The sequence below is a fragment of the Sphaerodactylus townsendi genome, linkage group LG09 (genome assembly GCF_021028975.2).
Source record: "Sphaerodactylus townsendi isolate TG3544 linkage group LG09, MPM_Stown_v2.3, whole genome shotgun sequence".
In the NCBI taxonomy this organism is placed as follows: domain Eukaryota; kingdom Metazoa; phylum Chordata; class Lepidosauria; order Squamata; family Sphaerodactylidae; genus Sphaerodactylus; species Sphaerodactylus townsendi.
Window position 1 is genome coordinate 43,359,549 of NC_059433.1, and position 23,907 is coordinate 43,383,455.

General features: G+C 42.4%; 1 protein-coding gene across 15 annotated transcripts in view; it reads left to right on the forward strand.

Moving 5' to 3' along the window:
- Positions 1 to 254: 254 nt before the first annotated feature.
- EPB41L3 (erythrocyte membrane protein band 4.1 like 3) overlaps positions 255 to 23,907 on the forward strand; it is a 120,139-nt gene continuing 96,486 nt past the window's right edge. For 13 of the 15 annotated variants that reach the window (XM_048507316.1, XM_048507319.1, XM_048507323.1 and 10 more), the window contains exon 1: positions 255 to 352. The gene's annotated coding sequence lies outside the window, so the exon portion shown is untranslated. Of the gene's footprint in view, positions 353 to 3,266; positions 3,415 to 3,782; positions 3,806 to 23,907 lie in introns of those variants that run through there. The other 2 variants (XM_048507317.1, XM_048507318.1) reach the window with 2 other exon arrangements.

Here is a 23,907-nt window from a genome sequence, read left to right on the forward strand (position 1 = left end):
CCCGGGGCATCCGCACTGCTGATTCCCAAGAGGACGTTTTGGGGGGCTCCTGCGCGCGCTGGGTCTATTTTTAAGTAGCAGAGGAGTTTTCTTCGTTTTTCCCCCCCAAGCCGGCTGGATCTAGCTGCTCCCTCTTCTCCGTTGTCGGGGTCTGGGGAGGCGCCTGCAGGTTTCTGATTTGCTGAAAAGCGCAGAGGGCTCGTCCTGGGCAGAGCCCGGCTGTGCTGCTGCTGCTGCTGCTGACGCGTGGCTCCGGCTTGCTGCAGTTGCCGCACGTCCCTGTGACGTGTTGCAAGCAGACTTCGCTCCCGAGGCCGGCTCCGGCTCTGGCTCCTGCGCCCTTTTGGACAAGGTACACCGACCGACCTCCCCGTGCCCGCCTCTTCTTCTTCGCCTTCTTCGCGTTCCCTTAACGGCGAAGGCTTTTTCCTTCCCGCCTGGCAGGGCCGAGATGGAGGGGGAGCGGGGGAGGGGGGCTGCCCGGGAAGGGCTGCGAGGCCTTCGCTTCTGCTCCGATCCGGATTGAAGTCTCAGGATGGATGTCCTAGAAGCCACCTTCGAGTTAACCGTTCTTGGTGGAAGGGCAGCTTTGGGAAGGGGTCGCTCCGCAGGAGGCGGGGGCTTTCGAAGGGGGGCGCTCGGTGGGGGGTCCGCTGTCAAGGGCCTGCCGCCGAGCTGCTCGGACGGACCCTCGGGAGAGAGTTGCTCGCCTCCACCCGACGAGGCGCCGGTGTCGTGGCCCAATTGATGGTGTCAGCTGGGTGCGGCAGCCGGCCGGGGTCTGGGAGCGGAGCGTGCCAAGCCCTAGGGCGCTGTGCCCTTCAGCTAGGGCTGGCCGAGAGAGAGGGCGCTTCTGAATGATGGAGGATGCCCGGGGCGGGGGACGCTTCAGCGTGGCGCATCAGTGTGGCGCCTCCGCGTGCACGTCCTTTGGGAAGAGCTGCCCCAAGCCTCTGGACCCCGGTTCCGGGATCTCAAGGGACGCCGCAGTGCCGCGGGGTGTGTGTGTGTTCTGCATTGTGGAGGAGTAGCCCGTCTTCATATCCTCGACGGGGCACTTTGTGAAAGGGGGGATGCAAGAAGAAACTATCAGGAACTACATGGACGGCCAGGTGGGGGAGGGAGTGATGCAGACTGCTATCCGCTGGAAGGTGATTTATGAACCAGGAGAAGATGCTTCCTGACTCCCCCACCAACTAAAGTCGCTGCCTTGGTGGGCATAGGAAATAGGGCCTTTTCTCTGGTGGCCCTAGTTATGGAAGCGGCCTCTCCTGGCCCCGGCATCATCGATCTTCAAGAGTTTTATTTAGGACTGCATTTTGATTGGCTTAGCTTTTTAGTAGTGGTAGCTCTAATTGGAGTGTTTAGTCTTTGACTTTTGTAGTTCTTATCGTTGCTTGTATTATGTTTTTGTGTTTTATTTATGTTGTAAGCTGCCTTGAGTTCCTCAAGGGAGGAAAAGAGAAAGAAAGAAAGAAAGAAAGAAAGAAAGAAAGAAAGAAAGAAAGAAAGAAAGAAAGAAAGAAAGAAAGTGTTTACCTGGCTGAGGAGAGCAGAGTGTAGGCAGCCCTAGACTGTTTGCTTCCCTAGGGCTCTGTGTGGCAGCCTTTCCCTGCCAGCCTTTTGTGGCTGCTCTGTGAAATCATTCCATATTATTATCCATTATTTATTCCATTATTCATTATTATTATCCATTATCCATTAATTATTATCCATATTATTATCACAGGTAGATGGTTCCCAGAAGGCAGCTCCTCTGTGCACATTCAGGGAGACTGGCTGCTAAGGGCAGAGCTCTTCCCACCTGCTGTGGGACTAGTTTTTTTTTTTTATAACAAGTAGAAATTCTGAAATTTCCTTTTATAAACCTATGACATTTGTGTGTTTTGTACTTTGTAAGCTTCTTTGGGTCCATATTACATGATGAAAAAGCAGGTGTCCTAAATAAAGCCTACATAAAATTATAACTAATGGGAAATTTCCTGGTGGAAGAGCTAGCCTGGCCCAGGAGAGGCATATCCCAGCCAACATGAGTGTCACCTTGCTCCGGAAAGGCAGATCCTGGCCAGCATGAACCTTACCTGACTAGCATGAGGTTCCACCTAGCTTCTGGAAGGTTAATTCTGTTTGGTACGAGTCTCCCTGGGGCTGGGAGGCTGGATCATAGTGAGTGTGGGCTGGTTGCCAGCCCTGGGTTGGAAAACACCGGGAGAAATTAGGGAGGGAGGGTTTGGGAAGGGGGCGGACCTCAGTAGGGTTTAATTCCATAGTCAGTCCACCTTCCAAAGCAACTGTTTCTCCAGTGGAACTGATCAATTGTCTGGAGATTGGATCTATTTCTGGGAGATCTCCAAGTTTGGTTTGGAGGCTGGTGACCCTGTGTTAACTTCACCTGGTCTGCTCCCTACCAGAGGACCCTAGTCTGGTCTGGGGAAGAATGTTCCTTCCTGGTGATAGCCCTTACCCAGCCCAGGTTTCTCCCTACCAGCAGGAGTGTTGCCTGGCCAACCCTGGGGAGGCTGTATTGAGTGAGCTAGCCAGGCAGTGCAGATGGATGTGCCTGGGCCTGGCAGACTTTGCAAGGCATGCAGCCGAGGAGGTTAGAGGCCGGGGTTCCTTCTTTTCTGAGGGGTGGGGTGAGGCAGGGAGGGCGCTTTCCCCCTGGTAGTCTCCCTTTGTGACCAACCCTTTCCACTCCTCCATGGTTGTCTCTGAAGACAGAGGCAAGCAGTCTTCTCCAAAACCTTGAAGCTGGCTTGTGGGGTTGCATTGTCTTCATGGTCCGTGTGACAATGCAGTTCTTGAAGCTGCCAGGTCTGCCTGCCCTCTCAGATTGATGGCCGGGGGAGGTGAAACGCGAGGACCTGGCTCCGATGAAAGGAAGCCAAAACTGTGCAGAACTTTAGATCACTTTATGAAACAGTTTTAGAAACAGCCGCGAGAAAGGGCTTCCTGGTCTCTTTGCCTCGGAAGTCCCGTGTAGCCTTGGACAGCCACGCAAACTGCCTCCAGGCAAGCTGAGCACCAGACCGGGGCGTTCTTTCCCCGCTGGGTTTGAACTTGGAGGCTCCTTCGCAGAGGCTGCTGCAGAGGCTGGCGCGCCTGTCCTTTGCGCCTGACGTCTGGAGTTGGGGCTGCCTGCCGGTGAGTCGTCCGTGGGCTCTGGCTTGTGTCTCCTCTCCCCCCCGCCACTCCGCCCGCCCCCCCGCCCGTGGCTTCTGCAATGCGGTGGGTGTGGCCATATAGTAAACTGTAGATCCGGACCTCTGCAGTGGGAAGCGCTGTCTCCTCCTGCTTCTTGCCTTGCCGAGCCCAAGGTCCCCTCTGGTTCGAGCTGGGCTGCGGAGCGGAGTTTAAAGTTGGGAAAGAAGAGGCTCCTGCGGGCTCGAACGGAAAGATCGAGGGAAGCAGATGGTATTAATCACACGGGCGGGGTGGGGGTGGGGAAGGGGAAGGGGAAGGCAGGGCGGCAGGGGAGGGCCGGACAAGCTTGCAAACCCCCCTCCAGCCGAACATGAAGACTCGTGTTTGGATCGCGGGTCCTGCCTCGAAATGTGGCTTTCCTAGTTTCTGAGCGAAGTGTTGCTACGAAGGGATGACTCAGCGGTGGCTGGACCACAACTTTTATTTGACCGCAGTGATAACCGGGTGATCCCAGGCGAGCAGCCTGGAGCAGATGCAGATGTAGTAAAGTAGTGGGGAGCTTTGTGGACTGGTAGGGGAGGGGGAGAAACCTATTTAACATGTTTATGAGGGCGTGGTCCTGCTATAAAAGTTTTCTGAAGGTCACGTTTCTGAGCAGCAGGCAAGTAGCTGGAAAAAAGAGATTTGCTGGAAGAGTTGTTGATGTATGAAACTTGTAATGTACGACAGGGTGCCTTGCTTTGCATTTTTATCTCCTTTTAATAGTTTACAAACACTCCCATCAATAGCATCATTTTTGTGACTGGTTTTGTTATATTCTGTAAAACATATAATTAGCATTATCTGGATTCTGTTTCTTAGCTGAGTTATACGTCGTGTGGTTTAAATTTGTATTACTTACACTCCTTTCACATAAGAGCTCCACGTATGCTCCTTTTTGTGATGTTCACTTTTGTGATGTTTCATTAATGCCACTTCATATTCATTTACATTTTTGAAACTGGAAGCAGGCTACAGTACAATTATTCCTGATCCTGCAGCACTGTCATGCACAATCTGATGCAACAATTAACCTGGGAATAAATTCTTTGAATGGTGTGACTTTTAGCTGAAATGCATATGAGGGGTGATTTTTCTCTCTTAACATTATGTCTCCCCTGTGTTGAACTTCAGTGGTGATTTTTAATATCTGAAAATATAGTTGCAGTGTCTGCTAGTCTGTGAAGTCTTATAAGTTAATGTATGCTGATATAGAAGCAGAAAGGCAAATCCTGTAACACAACCCCATATTTGTTAACTCTTCATCTTGAAATGTAGTTTTCCATTTTGGATTAACAGACGCCTTAATCTGGGTTTTAATATCCTAATCAAGTGGAAGATTGGAGCTCTGAAGTGAGAATAAAAGTGACACACAGACAGAATATTCTGATTGGAAGTAATTAATGCAAGTCCACATCTGTAATTTCTGCTTGAATGCCATAGTTGTCAAGTTAGCTGCTGCAACTGTTATCCTAATAACTGCAATGGTCAAGAGTAGTAGAACATCATTTTTTAAAAAGTAGAACATCATTTTAAAATATACCATGACCAGCTAAAATTTATCACACTCCTAATGGGACATATGTTTTTTTTTAATGTAATCATCTTCTAAGTCTTCACAACTGGTGACTTGTAAAATTAGTTATTGCAAAGGATGATTCTGCACTTATATAAAGAAGGGTGGAGGCACAGAAGCAACTAGAATTGTAGCAGTGGAGTGCAAGTATTGTTTTGGACATGACATCACCTTGGCTCAAGGAAATGAGGGTGGGGCAGAGTGACTGAGCTGTCTGTTGTCATTTGCAATAATATCTGTCCAATAAACAAATATCTGTTCAATAAACAAATATTTGTGTTAATGGTGCATTGCTTTGAGTGGGGAACTACGATAGTTATTGGCAAGAAGTACCAAGAGATGAAGTGTATGGATCTACATTCATACCAGTGAGACAGGAGAAGAGACAGCAAATTGATGCAATGCATTGCCCATCTTCCAGCAAAATGTTATAATAGTTATTTGAGACATTCATTAGTTGGATAAAGAAATGTCAGGATAAACAGTTGGCTTTTAGCAGCTATGGGTTTTTTTATTCCCCACAAGAACGTCTAACATAAAGCTAAATGTATTCTTTTTAAAAACTAGTATGAAATCAACAGAGCTAGGATTTTTTTAAAGTGGATCGTTCCATCAGTATTATTATAGGTACTCTTTAAAAGAGAAAATAACTGATGAAGACAACTGATGTACATGATTCAAGACAACATAGTTCAGTAATAATTGTGAATGTGTTGTTGGAGTTCTGACTTATTCTAAAACTAATGTACCTATGAGATTGTGAAAAGGAACAACTATCAAAGTAACATGTTTGGCCAACATTATGAATGTTTTCTTAATGTAGAATTTATACTTTATTATTTATAATGTGAACAAATACGTGATCTACTTTGCTGTGGACCTACTTTGCTCTACAAGGTTTTTATTGGCTGGCTTTCAAAGTTATATAGATTTAACTGTGGAGAGAAAAACTTCAGTCTATCATTTCTGAAAACTATTAATCATGGATAGTTAAGCAAGACAACACTATGTGATTGCACATCTATTAGCACTTGAAAGTATTCTCCCAAGTCTTTAAACTTTTGTTTTTTCACAAACTGGAAACTGGAGATAAACATATGGGTACAACTGTGAAAATATTATTATTTTCCATCTGTGTCTAGAACTGAGTCATGATTATTTTACTAGACTGAGTGAATACCTAGTAATCTTGATGATTGCTTTCATCAAAGATATACAAGCTGTAAAAACAAGAAACAATTGATGAGAAGGACCAGAAGTGCCAACTAAAATTAAACTCCACAACAGGCAGCTAATACGTCTTTCCCCCTCTAAATTGAAGGCCATTAGATTTAGTAGTAAACCAAAAATCCTTAAATTTCCCTAGTTCTTAATATTGAAGGTTTCACTCACATTGTAATCCTTGGTTAAATAAAAGTTAAATAATTAATTTCTAATGTGATAGCAGACATACTGTTCTGGTTATGTGAAGATAACTTACAGATGTGTAATGGAGAAAAGCTTCTGTTGTTTTCCAATGCTCTTGACATCTGGGAGAAGAAACAGTAAAGGTTGTAGAAAGAAACAGTCCACTTTATGGTTTTGGCAAGGGAAGTGCTACAGGCTTATTCTTCTAGCTCCTGACATAACTAATGGCTGTCACTGTGGGTACTGGAGCAGAAGGGGCCTCTAGACAAATGTAATACGTTGAGATGTAAGACTTTACATTTTAAAGATACCGTGGCTAAGGGTGAATCTTGACAAGTTGAAAGTGAATCCTGACAAGATGGAGATAGTGCTGTTTGGGCAGGCTGAAGTCTTGAAGAGGTTAGTGCTTTTCACCTTGGACAGGGTCCACCTGACAATTGCGGACTCAGTTAAGCCTAGGGGTTATGCTGGATCCAGCACTGTTGCTGAAGAAGTGTGTTAATGCAGCTACAAAAAGGCATTCTGCCAGCTTCTTTTATGTCTAGAAGATGCCCCCCTTCCTTAAGTCAACTGATCTGTCTATGTGGATGCATACTATGGTTAACTGGTGGCTAAACGTTTGTAATACTGTCTACATGGGCCTGCCCTTAAAGCCAGCTTGTAAAAAACAGTAGGTGAAGAACGCTACAGCACAGTTACTGCTGCATATCAAGCCCATTTTGCAAACAATTGTCACCAATCAGTTATGAGATTTAATTCAAGGCTTCACTTGCTTTTAATGCATTGTTTTATACCTTGGAATCCACTTTCTATATTGCTTATACTGGAGCTTGATTTAGTTTGTTGTTATCTAATTTTGTAGACCCCTGATTGCACTGTTTTGTATCCTGTCATCTGCCTTGCCCTGACCTGACTTGGTTAGCTTAGGCTGGTCCAATCTCATTTATTTCAGAAGCTAAGCAGAATTATCCCTGGTTAGTATTTGGATGGGAAACCACCAAGGAATACTTGGGTCACTGTGCAGTGGCAGGCAATGGTAAATCATCTCCAAATGTCTCTTGCCTTAAAAATCCTACAGAGTTATAATAAAGCAGCTGTGACAGTGGCAATAAATTTCTTGAGTCTCAGAGAGAAAGGCGGGCTATCTATATATATATAAAAGCTAACAGTGACTTTGTTAGTCACGCCCGAACACCAAAACAGCTGGACGGATAGCCCCCAATTTTTCACATGACGTTCCTCCCTGTTCTGGGCAGGTAATCGGACCTTCAAATCGCCGAAAGTCCATACCTGAGCCAGGTAAAACGTCTTTTTCCTGGCGCACCAGGCCATGAAGCTGGCTGTGTTTAATTGTCACCCTTATAATGTTAGTTCAGCATGTCTGTGTCCTGAGGGCTTGGTATAAGGGCTTAGAATGTTCGCGCAGATGGCCACAGATGAGCAGTGAAAACAGTAACTAGGTAATACTGGTAGGTAATACGAGTGGAAGTGAAACACATACACACTTTGCCGTGTGACGTCAGGTGGGGTTCCCCCCCCCACCCACACACATGCAGGTAACTTTCACTCTCTGTGCCTCACCCACTGCTGCCACACAACACACATCCAGCTCATCCTCACACACCTCACTCTGCCCTCCCTCACATCCAACCACCACTTACCCACTTCCTCACCCATATTCACCACAGCTCTCTTTTGCTAAAAGCAAGCTGGAGTTCGCCTTTTTCTTCTAAGAAAATCCACAGGGTGGGGGCGAACCAACACTACCGGCTCCGCTTCTTTTGCACATGGCCCTTTAAGAACCCAGAGAGCTGGCCTCGATCTGAGCGCTTCACCACCCTGCCTCTGCTGCCTGACTGGGATAGCCTCCTTGCCCCTCCTTGCCCCTTACCCAAGCCAGGACTGTGCGTGTCAACCAGCCTCATGGACAGCAGGATTTCGCACTCTGGACAGTTCCGTTGTGGAATGGAAAGGGGTTACATTATACTAAAAAAACAAGACACCACCATATAACAATGTGAATTGAAAAGGAAAGAGGGATTCCATTTGACCACCCCAAAAGGCTATGCTGGGGATCATTGGACCTGCATGGACATCTGTGTGGGGTGCGGACTGTGATGAGAAGGACAATTGCCACAGCAACGCGTGGCTGGGCCCCGCTAGTAAATAAATAAAATAGAGTAACTGAATAATTTCAGCAGATGTGTTTCGACAAAAATCTTATCAATTTAAGCCAGTTTACTCAACCTGAACCATTCAGACAACAGTAGTAAAATGTCAAGAGTATAATCCTATGCAGTCATTTCAGGACCTCCCTGCATTCTGTTTTGTTTTTCAAATGAGATCCCCCTTCCATTGTTTGCTTTTCCTTTCCAGAATTCAATAGGTTAAATTAGAGTCTATGAGTTTGTCAGCATCTAACATAAGCTGACAGAAGAGGGTTTTCGCAGGTGGACCTGGAAATTTTGTTTATTTCCTCCTTCCTTTTTATTTATTTTTAACTCTTACATGATGAAGAGTACTGATGATGAAGAGTACATTTCATAATGTTTTGCATGTTGTGAGTTGGCCCCAGTAGGTCTTGTTTCTTTTTCTGGATTTTGGGTGGCCCAATATATCTCACAACTTTTTTCCTACTCAGTTCTAAGACTATTGAGGTCAGGGAATTACACTTTCAGGCACTTCCTTTGACCAACAATAATCAAAGGAATGGATAATGCAGTAGCTACTAAAATGTTAATTTCTCCAACCCTTGAGATAAAGTGATCTAGGTGTGGCTGGAAGTGTATCATCTGATCTAGGTCATGAACAGAACAATATTACTCCCACTGAAGTTAGCACATCTATGTCTGGGGATCTCCTGGAAGTTCTAGCTGTATCACTTAGAGCTCCACGGAAGAAAAACATGTTAAAAAGAAACAAACTACTGAAAGGGTTGTTCTACCAGCAGGCAAAGGCGTGGCTGGGTCTGACCCCGCAGGGCAAAGCAGGCGGCAAGCACAAGCGTAATCAGGTCACATTCCAAAGGGTCAAGGCAGGCGGCAGGCAAGGTGTAGTCAGGTTACAGTCCAATAGGTCAAGGACAGGAGTAGGGAACCTTTAACACTCAAAGAGCCATTTGGACCCGTTTTCCACAGGAAAAGAAAACACTTGGAGCCGCAAATAATTTTTGACATTAAAATTAAGATAACACTGTATATATAGGGGTTTTTTTTACCTTTTACTCCGCTCATTCTGAGAAGTGCATGGATGCGCCCGCCCTGCTGCCTGCAGGGCGGGCAAGGATGAAGCTGGCTCGGCCTTGCCGGCAGCCAGGAAAGCGCCTGCCCCGCTCCAATGGGGCGGGCGAGAGGGGAAGCCCGCGGCGCAACCCAGCCGACCGTGGCGGCTCGGCTCGTGGAGCCACAGTGCAAGGGCAGAAGAGCCGCATGCGGCTCTTGAGCCGCAGGTTCCCTACCCCTGGTCAAGGAGAACTGAGGAGCAAGCTAGGAATCAACAAAGAACCAGGCAACACAGCGGTGTTGCACCCAGGCAGAAGCAAGCTCACAGCAAGGCTTATACAGAAAGCCTTGTTCAGGGGGCAGCGATTCTGTGAGGAATTAGTCCTTATCAAATGCAGATACTTCTAATCCTATACCTTGCTGCCAAATGAGCACTCCTTTTGTGCTTCTGCAGTAGCAGCCTCTGCTTCTGCCTCCTATGCACAGCTGGTTCATCATTGGGTTCCCTAGGAGGATCTACAGGCTCCTCCACCTGTATTCATCAGGCAGGGAAGGACTGGCCATTGGCTTTGCTGCCTGGTCTTCTCCAGGAGCAGCCAACTCTGGCTGCACTGTATCCTCAGGTTCTGCCTAAGGTGTGCTCAGGTTCTGCACCACTTCAGCAGACCCGGTTGTTAAAATGGTTCTTGTAAACAACAAGCTGTTAAATTATTTGAATCCCACCACTGGAACCAGTTGTTAAACTATTTGAATCCCACCACTGCCTCTGTGTCCTGGTAAGTACCCAGGGGCTGGCTCATGACAGGGGTTTTATGAATTGGGTTTTTATGTGTGTGTATGTTAGGACATTATATATGAATAAACCTACACAAATAGATGGAGTTAATGTAGGGTTTCTAACTTCGATTAGAATTTTGAGAGTAGATATTTCCATTTCAAAGAGCTCCCATTAATTTTTTAAAATTTTTTGCAAGTCATTTGTATTTTACTAAAGCATGTTAATTTTGATATATTGAAATGATTATTAGAGAAGCAGGAAGGAGCCAGCAACAACGGGGCATGGATGGCAGTGGGAAGGGTAGAGCTAGGCAGGCTGGCCATGGGCAAAGGGAGGAGCTCCAGGGCAAAACTGTGCTCACTGGAACATCCCCCTGGTCTGGTGGCAAAGCACAATTAAATTCATGCTACAAGTGGTCTTGCTTGCTGCAGGGAGACTAAAAGGTGAAAGCAGGGCTTGAAGAAATACGTGTGTACAAAAAATCTGGCTGTGACAGACATTTGCCCCCATTGTGCAGCAGGTGCCTTGTGTGTAATCTGCCACTGTGAAACTCTTTGCAAACTGAAAGTGAAATATGGGATCATAATTAAAAGCAAGGTGACTTGCTTTAAGCCAAACTTTCCAGACCAAGGTGTTAGAAGATCTACAGGTACTTGGAATTAAGGAAAGGAGATACCAGTCTTGACAGCTGGACATGCATTTACTTTATTTAAGTTTTGATCTTGCCCAAATTGTAATGGATTAGCAGTGCTTGAAGTATGCCTGCGGTAGAGTGGGCTATGTGTGTCTCATTACTTATTATATCAACAAGTTTGTTACCTATCTAATGATGTCCATGTGTTGAACTCTTACATGTAGTGGGAACAGTTTAGAATGAAATCCTTTAAAAGAACAATTGTCCTGCTTTGTAGGGCCCAGAACACTATGTACATTGCTGGAAAATATAGAAACCTATGATTAGAGTAATCAGATCTGGTGCTGAAGAAGGGCTGGGGTTGGTAAGCTTTTGCTGCACATTAGAGACACCTCAACGAGGTACCTGGGAAGTATCTTAGGGCAAAGGTCACATTAGATAGGACACGTCTCATTTCTCTCAGATCTCTGTATTGCTGGATAAGGATAGCCTCATTCCCAACCACTGTAGGTGGTGCTTCCTAGTAAAATACATGGGTTGCCTTTCCTTTCCTTTCCTTTCCTTTCCTTTCCTTTCCTTTCCTTTCCTTTCCTTTCCTTTCCTTTCCTTTCCTTTCCTCTGTTTCTGTTTTTTTTCCCTACTGGCACTTCTTTTCCTGCACCTACTTCTATTGTATCACAGACATATTTAGGTGTGTCTTCCAACATTGATTTTACAAGACAATAGTGAATTCTGCACAGCATAAATATAACATCTTTAGGATGTTATAAAAAGATCCGTTTTTGCATTTTGTGTTCCCACAGCGCAGGCGAACACAAGTGTTGCTAGCCAACATCCCCACTTGCTGCATGGAACTCCTGTCAGTTTCACAGCTGTGCCTGCCATTTTGTGGGCTGCAGCAGATTCTCCATGAAGATTCCCCTTGGAGATTTATTTTGAAGCAATTTGAAGGAAGCAAAAAAAGTCATCAGAATGTGAACAGTTTAGACTACAACAGTTTTAAATTATTTGGCAGCAAGTCCCATTGAAATCCTACTTTGCTGCTCACTGTAATGTGTTAAGTCCCTAATGTGCAAGAACATATAAATATAGGACATTGTAGTACCTGCACTGAAGAGGCTTACTACAAAAATAGAACATAGACAAAGGGCTGGAGGAGAAAAAAGAAACACTCAAAGTCATTCAGCAGTACAGGCTAAAAATAGTTATAATATTCTGCTTCATCCAGCACTAGAGTTTGCGCACAAAGGTGTTATTTGGTTGTATTTATTGCGATCCTCCATGTTGTTTGGGTCTAATTTTCACTAAGGTAAGATTTTTTAAAATATATAAAAGTTAGAATATGAGACCTGTAACACAGCTACAAACATACTGTTGCAAGTGCTTCATATTTTTCTTCTATGTGTCTGCAATAGAATTGGGAATGGTTGTATAGGAGGTGAAGATATGGAAATGCTAATGTGTTGAGAGATGTATTGTCAAAGGCTTTCATGGCCGGAATCCTCGGGGTGTTGTGTGGTTTCCGGGCTGTATGGCTATGTTCATAGCATTTTCTCCTGACGTTTCGCCTGTATCCGTGGCTGGCATCGTCAGAGGATCTGATGGTAGTAAAGCAAGTGGAACATATATACACCTGTGGAATGTCCAGGATGGGAGAAAGAACCATTTGCCTGTTAACTAGTGTAAAGGGTGCAACTAGATTTGCATGTGTTGGGTGGGATCCACCAATTTAGCATGTGAGTAACCATGAAGATAGCATAATCAATTAGTGAGGACATCTGCATTGTAGTAGTCTGGCCTTTTGATCCCTTTGATTGCCTACTGCCTAGAGTGGTGGGTAATGTTCTGGGTAGTGTTCACTAGCCCTTTGACTGCTTACTGCCTGGAGACATCTTTTGTCTGGGTGGTGTTCATTAGTCACTGTCTTGATTCTAGTGTTTTTCAGTACTGGTAGCCAAATTTTGTTCATTTTAATGGTTTCTTCCTTTCTGTTGAAATTGCCCATATGCTTGTGGATTTCAATGGCTTCTTTGTATAGTCTGACATAGTGGTTGTCAGAGTGGTCCAGAATTTTTGTGTTTTCAAATAATATTCTGTGCCCAGCTTGGTTATCACATGTTCTGCTAGTGCTGATTTTTCCGGCTGAATTAGTCTGCAGTGCCTTTCATGTTCTTTGATTCGTGTCTGGGTGCTGCGTTTGGTGGTTTCTACGAAGTATTGTCCACAGCTGCATGGTACACAGTAGACTCCTGCAGAAGTGAGAGGATCCCTCTTATCCTTTGCTGAAAGTAGCATTTGTTGAATTTTCTTAGTGGATCTGTAGATTGTTTGGAGGTTATGTTTCTTCATCAGTTTCCCTATACGATCAGTGATTCCTTTGATGTATGGTAAGAACACTTTCCCTCTGGGTGGCTGTTCATCTTCTTTCAGAAGAGCTGCAAGACCAAGAACAAACCACAGTGGTTAACCAAACCTCTCAACCCCTGTTGAGAGATAGTTAACTTAGGTTCAGCTGAGAGTTGACTGAGGTAAGAATGTGATAGTGATTATAGATATGATCAGTAATAGCATAAGAACAAGTGACTTACCATACTACCTGTGTAACCCTAAGCCTACTCCTTTTCATTGAAGTAAATGGCCTTGAAAGGGTATAATTCTGCACTGTTGCACTGTTAGTTGCCTACCCAGGAAAATGTTTTGCCTTCAACAGCGTGTCTTTGGTTTCCTTCCCCCATTACCCATGTGCTAAGTTTAGGAATATTTTAACCACAAAATTTTATTTATAACCTTCAGCCAATGGTCAGCATCATTTTATTCTATGAATGCCTATTTGTTTTGAATATATTTATTATTACTGAAGCTTCCTAAGCTGAAAAATTCCTTGTCAACACTATTATTTCCTTTTGTTCATTCCAAACCAATTGTCCTTTAAAGACCTTAGCTAAAACCTGACTCTTCTACTAGGAGGTACAAGAACTATCTGTTCTCTTACTTTTAGAAAAAGTAGTAAATTTCATGTTGGGTAAATGTAGTGGCAAACCATCCCATAAACATAGCTTGCCTAGTAAACATCGTGATGTAACATCATCCCATGGGTCAGTAATGACCCAGTGCATGGAGTCTACCTTTACCTTTATAAATATAGTAAATTATTTCAGATTATTTGAAATGTTTCATGTTTCTTCATGTACTTGTGGTATTAAGACTTTGATTTTTTCCCCCTGTGTCTTTAGTTCATAGTTGCTGGAAATCAGCAGCTGGCATGTTTTTATTATTTTTTCAGCTCCTTTCCCCAACAAAAAGTAGCAGGAAACTGTATGAGGATTAAGAAGAGGCAGAAGAATGTTTCTTGAGCAGTAGCTGTTTTGAGACAATAGGTAATGAAGTTATTAAGTACAGAATTAGTAGTATCCAAAGAACTGGAACAAATGTAATAATATGATGGAAATTTTCTCTATAATTAGGGATCTGGAGAGTAAAATGTTACCAGCAAGGACTTCTGGACTGTGGGACAGTTCCCCTAGGGAGCCAATAAAAATCCAATCACTTGAATCATTTACAAGTTGACTAGACAGAGTGTTGAGCAGTACAATGGAGAAAGCCAGTTTACAGTGTTGGAGGATGGTCAGAATGGCCTAGTTTCCCCCCTCTGGTTTTATGATTTATTAAAAAGTTTTGGAGTCTCTTTGCAAGGGGCTGACTAAATGGAATTTGAAACATAGCAATTAGAAAAGCTCTTTAGTTCAGTGCCAGCACATTGCTGGTTTTGATCATCTTACTGTAGCAGCAGTGTGAATAATGTGCATAATTCTCTCCATTGCAATAAGTATGCAGTAATAGAAGAGACTTTTGAAAGAACATTGTTCGTATTCTGTGTGCAGGTTAGTATTCCTTTTAAAGGCCAGTGATGAAACGTGATTCATTTGATTGAGAGCGTAATGAGATTGCTTCCTGGCAACCGTTCGTTAGCTATATCTGTAAAATATGCGCGGCTTCGTCTGACAGCCTATCAATTTGTTCATGGTAGGAAAAAATCTTTAGAACACAAAGGTGGGTTCCTCAAAATTGGCCAGTGGTTTCAGGATAATTGTGGGAGTTGCAGTGGCAAGCATGAAAATCAGAAACTCCTGGCCTCTGCAGTTCTCAGAAACTTTCTCCCTGCTTGTTGCATTGGAACCGATGGTTATCTGTGGCAGGTATAACTCAACCAAAACTAAAGTTAGGACCTTCAAAACTCAGTTCTTCCTTCAGGATGATGTCAGAAGTCATTGTATCCACAATGTAGACAATCAGCACATCCTGGGTGAGGTTATTTCAAGAATATCCCCCAGCTCTGGTTGCTCTAGAACAGTGGTTCTCAACACTCCTAATGCCGCGACCCTTTAATACAATTCCTCATGTTGTGGTGACCCCCAACCCTAACATTTATCCATTTTACAGATGGAGAACACTGATGCAGAGAGTCTTAGGCAACCCGTGTGAAAGGGTTGTTTGACCCCCAAAGGGGTCATGACCCACAGGTTGAGAACCGCTGCTCTAGAAGCTGCAGTTGAATTGGTTGCATAACTCATGTACAGATTAAGCCAATGGCCTCTAAATTGCCCCAAAAGTACTTCCCCGCTTTATCTTCACAACAACCTTGTGAAGTAAGCTAAGCTGAGAGTGGGTAACAAGGTCAACCAGTGATCTTTCATGACACGATGGGGTTTTGAACCTGAGTCTCCTGAAACTACAGCCACTAAATCATACTGTTGAACCCATGTCACCCAACTCCTTTTCAGTCTTCAAAGTATATAAATTGCCTCTAGTAATCCTAATCTAGTAATTTTAAAATGCCATGTTCTGGAGATACTCATAAAATGGTCGTTTAGAATCTCGCGTTCGTTTCTATAGAGTATTATAACTTTTGATTCCTTATATTGAATCCATTCTAAATACATATTTGCAATTTCTATTAAACAGACTATCAGAAGTGACTGATGATATGGGACAGCTGTCTGAGCTGGAAAATCTTAAATTTGAATTTGCTTGAACGAAACTGTAAATAAAATCATACTTTTATCATGAAATACTCTTCATTCATACCTTCAATATCCATACTACAGAATTCAAAAGGAATTTAGAAAACTGTTGCTCCATTTTTTCAGGATTCCCACTAGTTCAAAATGTAAGCCCAAGTCTGGTTATGTGCACGGCCATGTTTTAATTATTTTTTAAATTAATAATAATAACAACAGCGAGCTACACTCTTCTAATCCCATTGAGGTCAATGGGTTTAGATAGTTCTAGTCTGTTTAGGATTGCACAATTAATTACATAGTGTAATTCTTGCAGTTAGAGTATTTGTGGAAATTGCTCAAAAAACAAGCTGTAAAAATATAAATCTCAGAAATGGTAGCTGATAAAACAAAAGTTTCCCACCCACCCCCACAATCTAAACACTCAATTGTGCCCATGAATTCATGACTGAGTGTGAGATAGTCTTTAGTCAGTCATCACAGTTATCAGCAATATAAATGGTGAGGGGAAAGTTGCTGCAAATATTCTATTGTGTAGGGAACTAGCAAAGTAATGTGGGAAGGTTCAATTAGGGAATGACTGATCACAGGGGTGAAAATTTTAATACTGAACTTCAGAAAGCAAACACATTCTAGTTTTGAAAATAAATAATTTTTAAGAGCCCTTGCAATTTACTGTAAATTGTGTTAAACAGTTGTGTTAAAATGAAGGAGGTTTTAGTTAATGGCATGCTTTAGCTTGTGCACAGCTGGTTCAAGAAGCCTGTTGGCACCAAGTGCAGTTGCCTGTTCTAGTTCTTTCTGACTTCCTGCTTGATTTCTGTTTTGTTTTTAATTATCCCTTGTGCAGAAGAAACTGTTCCCTTCCCTCAGCCCCTTATTGTTCTTTCAGACATTATTGTCTCACTAAGTGGTATGAGTGATCACTCTATACTTTGTTATGCCCTTTTCCTTTATATCAGATCTTATTTTTTAACACACATACCATCTTTTTAGTCCTACACTGTGTAGATGATTTAAGGCAGTTTTCAAATTGGGACTTCTTCTTGCATGGTTTCACTTGGAGGACATTGCACTGAAAGAAAGAAAGAAAGAAAGTATGTCAGTGTTTCTTCATGCCAGATCTGACCTACTGTTTTGGCTTGTTTGTAAGAGCCTGTGTAAATGTTTGCTTTTCCTGCATGACTGACCTAGCCCTTCAGTGTTGGTTCTTTTGTCTCTTTGCTGGTACTACTGTATAATACATGTCAGAGTAACATTCCGTTATATGTAGCTTGCCATAGCATTCATTCATGAGAACTGAGTCTTCTCTGGATCTGGAATACTATATTGTGAATTGTTTAAAATGTCTGATTATAGATGACTTTAAAAAAGTTCCAGTATGTTCTTTGTATAGTTTAGCCTTAAATTTAGTGACACTGTTTATAACTGAAGAATAAGATATGTATTTCCTTACTAAGGGTCATTTTGATTTTACAAATAAAAAGAAGAAACCAGAGGTGAAATACGCACGAACGAGCGCACGCACACACACACACCTTTTTTTGGGGGGGGGGTATATGTTTTGTTTGGGTGTTTTCAGTTCTTAAATATCACAACATCTGCAGTGGATATACCTGTTTAAATAGGCCTTGCTTACCAATGGAGAAAGGAAGCTTTCTGCAAAAATTGATCTAAAGGATGCCAGTGTCCCTGCCCTGATCTGGTACCTGCTGAGGATCTGCTAGCCAAAGCACTCACACTTTGACACAATGGAAGAAAGATCATGAACTGGGGATATATTTGTACCGTGTTTCCCGGAAAATAAGACAGTGTCTTATATTAATTTTTGCTCCCAAAGATGCGCTATGTCTTATTTTCAGGGGATGTCTTATTTTTCTGTATTCTGTTCGTCGGGCATGCTTCCAAACAAACTTTGCTACGTCTTACTTTCGGGGGATGCCTTATATTTCGCACTTCAGTAAAACCTCTACTACATCTTATTTTCAGGGGATGTCTTATATTCGGAAAAAACAGGGTATATGAAAACCAATTTGCTTGCTGCTTCGGTTATTGGCAACTCCCTATCTGCTATTGTTTAGACTTACTACTGTAGTTAGACTGGTCTTAAATTTTCACGATGGCTGTGAAGCTGGTAATAGTCTGGTCTAAGTTGTAAGAATAACTTTTAGTTGGTGAGGCTTGATGAAGTGAACAAGCTGCTTCTCAGTGTGCAGCCCTCCATGTCTACTGTTGACCCTTGCTCCTCCTGGGTAATCGGATCATGCCAGTCTGTATTGGTTGACTGGCTCTAAGAGGTAATAAATGCTTCTGTGTGGGAGAGTATATTTCTGATTGCTTTGAAAGAGCAGTTGTGAGATCTATCCTGAAGAAGGCATCCCTGGACCCAGATAACCCAGACAACTACTGTCCAGTGACTAACATTCCATTCTTGGGGGAAATTCTTGAGTGAGTGGTACCTGCACAGTTTCACATTATCTTGGAGCAGATGGATTATCTGACTCATTTTAGTACAAATTCAAGCTTGGTTTGGTTATGGAAATGGTCTTGGTCATTCTGATTGATAATTTTTGCTGGGAGAGTGACAGGGAGTACATTGCTGTTAATTCAACTGAACCTGTTTGCAGCTTTCAGAACCATCAACTATGGTATCCTTATAGAGAGGCTGGCTAGGCTGGGAGAAGTGGGGCACCATGTTTCAGTGGGTCCACAATAACTTGACTGATTTCAGAAGATGGTGCTGGGGGTTGCCGTTCAGTCCTGTGGCATGGGGTCTCACATGGTTCCAGCTTATCCTCTATGCTATTTAACATCTATGTGAAACTGCTGGGAGAGGTCATCTGGGGATTTTGAATGAGGTGCTTCAATATGTGGATGATAGTGAGCTTTGTTTCCTCTTAATTGCTGATAGCTCCATCCAAAAGGGGGGAAATCTGCCTGTGGAAGTGGTGTACTGCAGTGCTGGCAGATTTGCCCTCCCTGGGGCACTTCCCTCAGTGGAGGGGTGAATCTGCTGGTGTGTGATGGTTGCACCAGCATCCCAGGGCCCCTGCAGCTGCTGGCATAGTGGGGATGGGCTGGGTGCATGGCCAGGAGAGAAACCGACATTAGTCAGCTTCCTCTTGGCTCTTGCCCACATTATGCTGATGGCCAAGGCCTTGGACTTACGCCGCCCAAAAGATGGCATAAGTTCCTCCAGCCCAATGGGGGTTTCTTGGCACTGGGAAGGGCCCTTTAATAATTTTGTATAAATACTTTGTATCCTGTTCATCAATCTTGAGCCACATTTAGATTTTCAAGCATTTTCAATAAAAAAGACCAGGCTATATTATCAAACGCTTTTTTTGGCATCCCAAAAATAAACTGTGCTTTTTAATTTCCCCCCTACAAATTCTATTGCATTGACTACAAAACCGACATTGTCCTTCATATATATTTTTGATACAAAGACTGACTGATCTTCATGGATTAGTTTTACTATAAATTTCCTTAATCTTTTCACCATTATTGAAATAAAAAGTTTATAGTTCACATTTAGTGTTGAAATAAATCTACAAGATGTTTTATGAGCTTTCTACAATGAGAGCAATAATTTATCTTTACTATTTCATTCATGACTTTTTGTAGTAGTTATATTAAATTCTCTAATATGCTCTCTGCAACACATTATGGTACCTTCATCCAGGCTATTTGGTGACCCTTTGTCATTTTTTCTTAATTCTTTTACAACTATGAAGTATTTCTCGAATTACCATGGCTTGATCTTCAATATATCCCTATGTTCTGATATGAACTTCTCAGTATGTGTTCCTTTTATACTACTCCATTCCATATTCTATTGAAATATATTTTCTATATAAGTCCAAAAAAGAGAGAGCAAACTGTTCCTGCATCTCCTTTTCTGCATGCACAGTTTGATCTCCCTTCTTCCCTCCTGTAATTTCTCTTCTTTCAGTTTCCTTCCCTAGATATCATCCAGGTTTATTTGCATGTTCCAAATGTTTTTGCCTTCGAAATTAGTTTCTTCTGTATTTTTTCAGTTTCAAACATATCTAATTGACTCCTTAACTGCTTCATCTCAATTAAGGCTGCTTTGTCAAGTCAGTTTTTATGCTGTTCTTCCAACATTCTGCTTATTATTTCCTTAGTTTGTTCCAATTTTTCTCTCTTTTGTTTTGCAGATATATCTATTAAATTACCTCATGTATAAGCTTTACTTGTTTTCCAAATCATTGCAATGGGGACATCAGGTTTATTGTTGATTCTAAAAATTCTATGTCCTTTCTAGATTTCTTAACTCCTTAGTACTGTCCCTTAACCATGACACTATATTTGCACATCCCAAAAGACCCTCTGATTCAGCTTCCAAATAATACCATTTTTATATGAAGGTGGTAGCCACTGAAATAACAGACATTTCTCCTGAACCCTTGCCAAGGAATAGTCCATCTACTGGAATTCTATTAAGAGCATGTTGATTAAAGGCATTTTGTCTTCACCTCCAGAATATCCATTTTACACAGGAGTAATTGAGTCAAGTTGGGTGGATTATAACCTGAGGCTATAGAACCCTACTCACTATATGGCTTATCTCTGTAATTCAGTCTTGAACCCAGGGAAATATCATCAAGCTGCTGCTCAGCCCTTGTTGGATCAGACTGAGCTGGTGCACCTTCCCTGTAACTCAATCATTCAATCTAAATCATCTTATAGTCCCTCTGGATTTGCACCCTCCCGCAACTCATCCTTCCTCAAACATGTGAATAGAGCATCTTAAGAACCTGGAATGTTGTTGTTGTGGCTGGCCTATTTCCTGGATCTTTGTTCTTTCACTAATTCACTGAATCCCCTTGCCTTTGATTCCCAACTTCATAGCTGGTTTTGGTTTGGCTTTTCCACACCCTGGACCACCTTTGTTTCCCTGGATCTCAGCTCAACAGACATGTCTCTCAGGATAAGGCAGCATATGCTTTTCTTCTCACCCTTTACTTTCCTTTAAATTTCCTGAAACCCAAGTAGGGAACAACCAAGGATACCATTGCTAGGATTGTGTTACTACGCTGAAATGATGTTCTCCCTTGCATTTCATTTTCTAGCCAAGTATCTTGTTGGGGATTTAAATATTTTCTTATTTGATGTATGCTCTCTGTTTCATTTTTTCTTCTTAACTGGAATGCTGTATCAGATCAGGACACAGATATATACTGGACTGTTTGCTTTCAAAATAATTGCCCCAGTTACACAGACTGACCCAGCACATATAAAGGTCGCAGTGTATGTTATGGGCCTTACATGTGTACTGGTTCGGATAACAGTACTACAAAATATGTATTATGAATAACGAACCATGAATCTGACACAGTTTCTTTAGAATCCATCTTTGGAATCATTAAGATAGCTTTAAATGGATTTTTTTTAAAAAAAAAAATAACAAACGATCCATTTGGGTTTTGTCTAGCTGTGGCAGCTGGAAAGTTTAATTATAGCTGGGAAGTCCTACTGGGATTAAGGAAAGTGTTCGCAGAAGGAGTGAATATTAATGACAGCTGTTTGCCACAGGCCCCGAGAAATAGTTGGGGGGGGGGGGGACTAAAATGTAATGTCCAACATATGTGTTTTGAGTACTTTAAAAACCCGAGTTCATTATTATGGAGTGTGTTTATGTTTTCAGAGATTAGATTTATTCACAGTGGCGCTTTCCTGCCCCTTCCAATGAAGATGTGTTTAGAAGAAGAACAACATTTTGAGTCTTATTCCAGACCAGAATTGCGCACCAGCAGCTGTACAATGTCCCATATAACTATACCATTCACCGGTGCAGATTTAAGCTTCTTCACTGTGTTTTAATTTTCATGAAATGAAATGGCAATTGCACCATTTCAAATGGCAATTGCACTGAGGTGTAATACACAGGCAAATCAAGTTGCGCTTTAAATTTGAGCAATGGCCTTCAGAAACAAATGGTCTTTGCATAAAAAACTTCCTTAAAAGAAATACATAAAATTGCTAAGAACTTCCATAGATGATCCTTTAATTTTAGGTTGGTGTTTGTGTTTGTGTATTCATGGACTGAATGTCAACCTATCCTTCACATCTAATACACCCTTTGCAAAAGATATAAGTAAGCATCTATAGACATGTGTTTTTCTTTTCGTATTTGGAGACACATCAAAGAGGTTTTATATGACTCACTGCGATGAAGTCTGAGAATTCAAATTAAGTTCAATTGTTGGAGTATGCAGGCACTGTCAGCAAAAGACAAAAGGTATTTACACCTCTGTGTTTAAAACCCAAATGTTCTTCAGTAAATTTTCTGGGAAAAGGAAGAAATCAAAGGTTAAGGGAGAGTAATTTATCTTACCTTGGAATCTAAAAGGTCAAATACACTACTCTTCCTTGCACCTTATTCCCCCCCTTTCTTCCTCTTACTTAAATGGTACAGCCTCATGTTCTTCCTGGTAAAGAAGAAAGCGTACTCAACATTCAGGACAAGAATTCATCACTGGACCTTTCTGTCTTGTTGAAATAAGAAAGAACGAAAAGCAAACACCATCTCACAAAGGTTGTTCACATCAACCCTTTTTCTGCAAGGAATGTGCTATACATCCCTGCTATCCATTGTTTAAATAACTTGGTTTGAAAGCCTTTTCCCCCACACACAATTCAGACAGTTATGTTGGTATGCAAACTAGTAAGGGGAGGTCCCAAATTCTGCAGGTCAGGATGATACCTGGGTTTGCTTATTCAAATGACTGCATTTTTCAACTGACTCTTTAAGTTGGCTGCATCTCCTAGCACTGGCAGTGGTTTGATATAGAATGCTGAATGCTGTTACCCGTTCCTGAAACATTCTTCTCCTTCAGTTAAGAACTTATAATTGTACCAACTCATAACAACCGCTACTTAGAACAGCAGGAGTGAATTTCAGTGCAAGCACTGGAGTCTTCCCTTTGTGTCTTGTCTTTGTTTAGCAACTGGTGTTTTAGCTAACTGGAATAGTTTTACATGATTTTGTTATGAACCAGTTTCTGGATTCTAGCCCAGATAAGGTACCAATGATAATTACCATAAAGATCTGTTGGCAGATCTGGTTAAAAAGTGTGGGGGGGAAATAGCAAATTTTTTTTGTCCAAACCAGGTAAGCTGATATTTAAAATTATGCATGTACACAGCTTGTAAAATATTTTAAAATTAGCCAGTGTTTATGATTAAAAATTTTGTGTGTAACCAGTGAAGTCTATTACCATACTATTGTAGTTTGTCAGTGGCATAGTGGTTAAGAGCAGGTGTACTCTAATCTGAAGGAATGGGTTTGAGTCCCCACTCTGTCGCTTGAGCCGTGGAGGCTTATCTGGGGAATTCAGATTAGCCTGTGCACTCCAACACACGCCAGCTGGGTGACCTTGGGCTAGTCACAGTTCTTCTGAGCTCTCTGCTCCACCTACCTCACAGGGTGTTTGTTCTGGGGGGTGGGGAAGGGAAAGGAGATTGTCAGCCCCTTTGAGTCTCCTTACAGGAGAGAAAGGGGGGATATAAATCCAACTCTTCTTCTTTTGATGGTTTCAGTTAGGGGTCTGCCTCTGAGAAAGTACTTTCTGAGATATTCCATCTAAGTATATGCACATAGCATTTCACGCTGTTGATGGTAACCCCACCCAAACTGTGCTGTATCATCCTAAGAAGAGGTGTGCACCAAATTCAGGTATTACTGACCCAAACATTTTCAGTACATCTAAAAAGAGCTGAATCCTCATACCTATATGGGCTTTCCCCCATTTTTCAGAGTTTTGGGACCATTATATTCTATGGGTAAACTTTGCAAGGCTATGTATGGTGTTTTTGTTTAAATAGAGGTAGAACATTTGCAGTGTAGCTGCTAATGATTCTCTTAGAAAACCCCCAAATTTGGTAAAGACTGAATCAGAGGGTTCAATTTATGGGTCCCTAAAGAGGGTGCCTCCACCACCCTCCATTGTTTCCATTGTTTGGGTCAGGATCCAATGGAGGAAAAATGAGGCCCATAACGTTGGATCCTGACCCAAACTTAACCAAACTCAGGGGTGCTTATAAGGAGAGTAACTAGCAGCCTT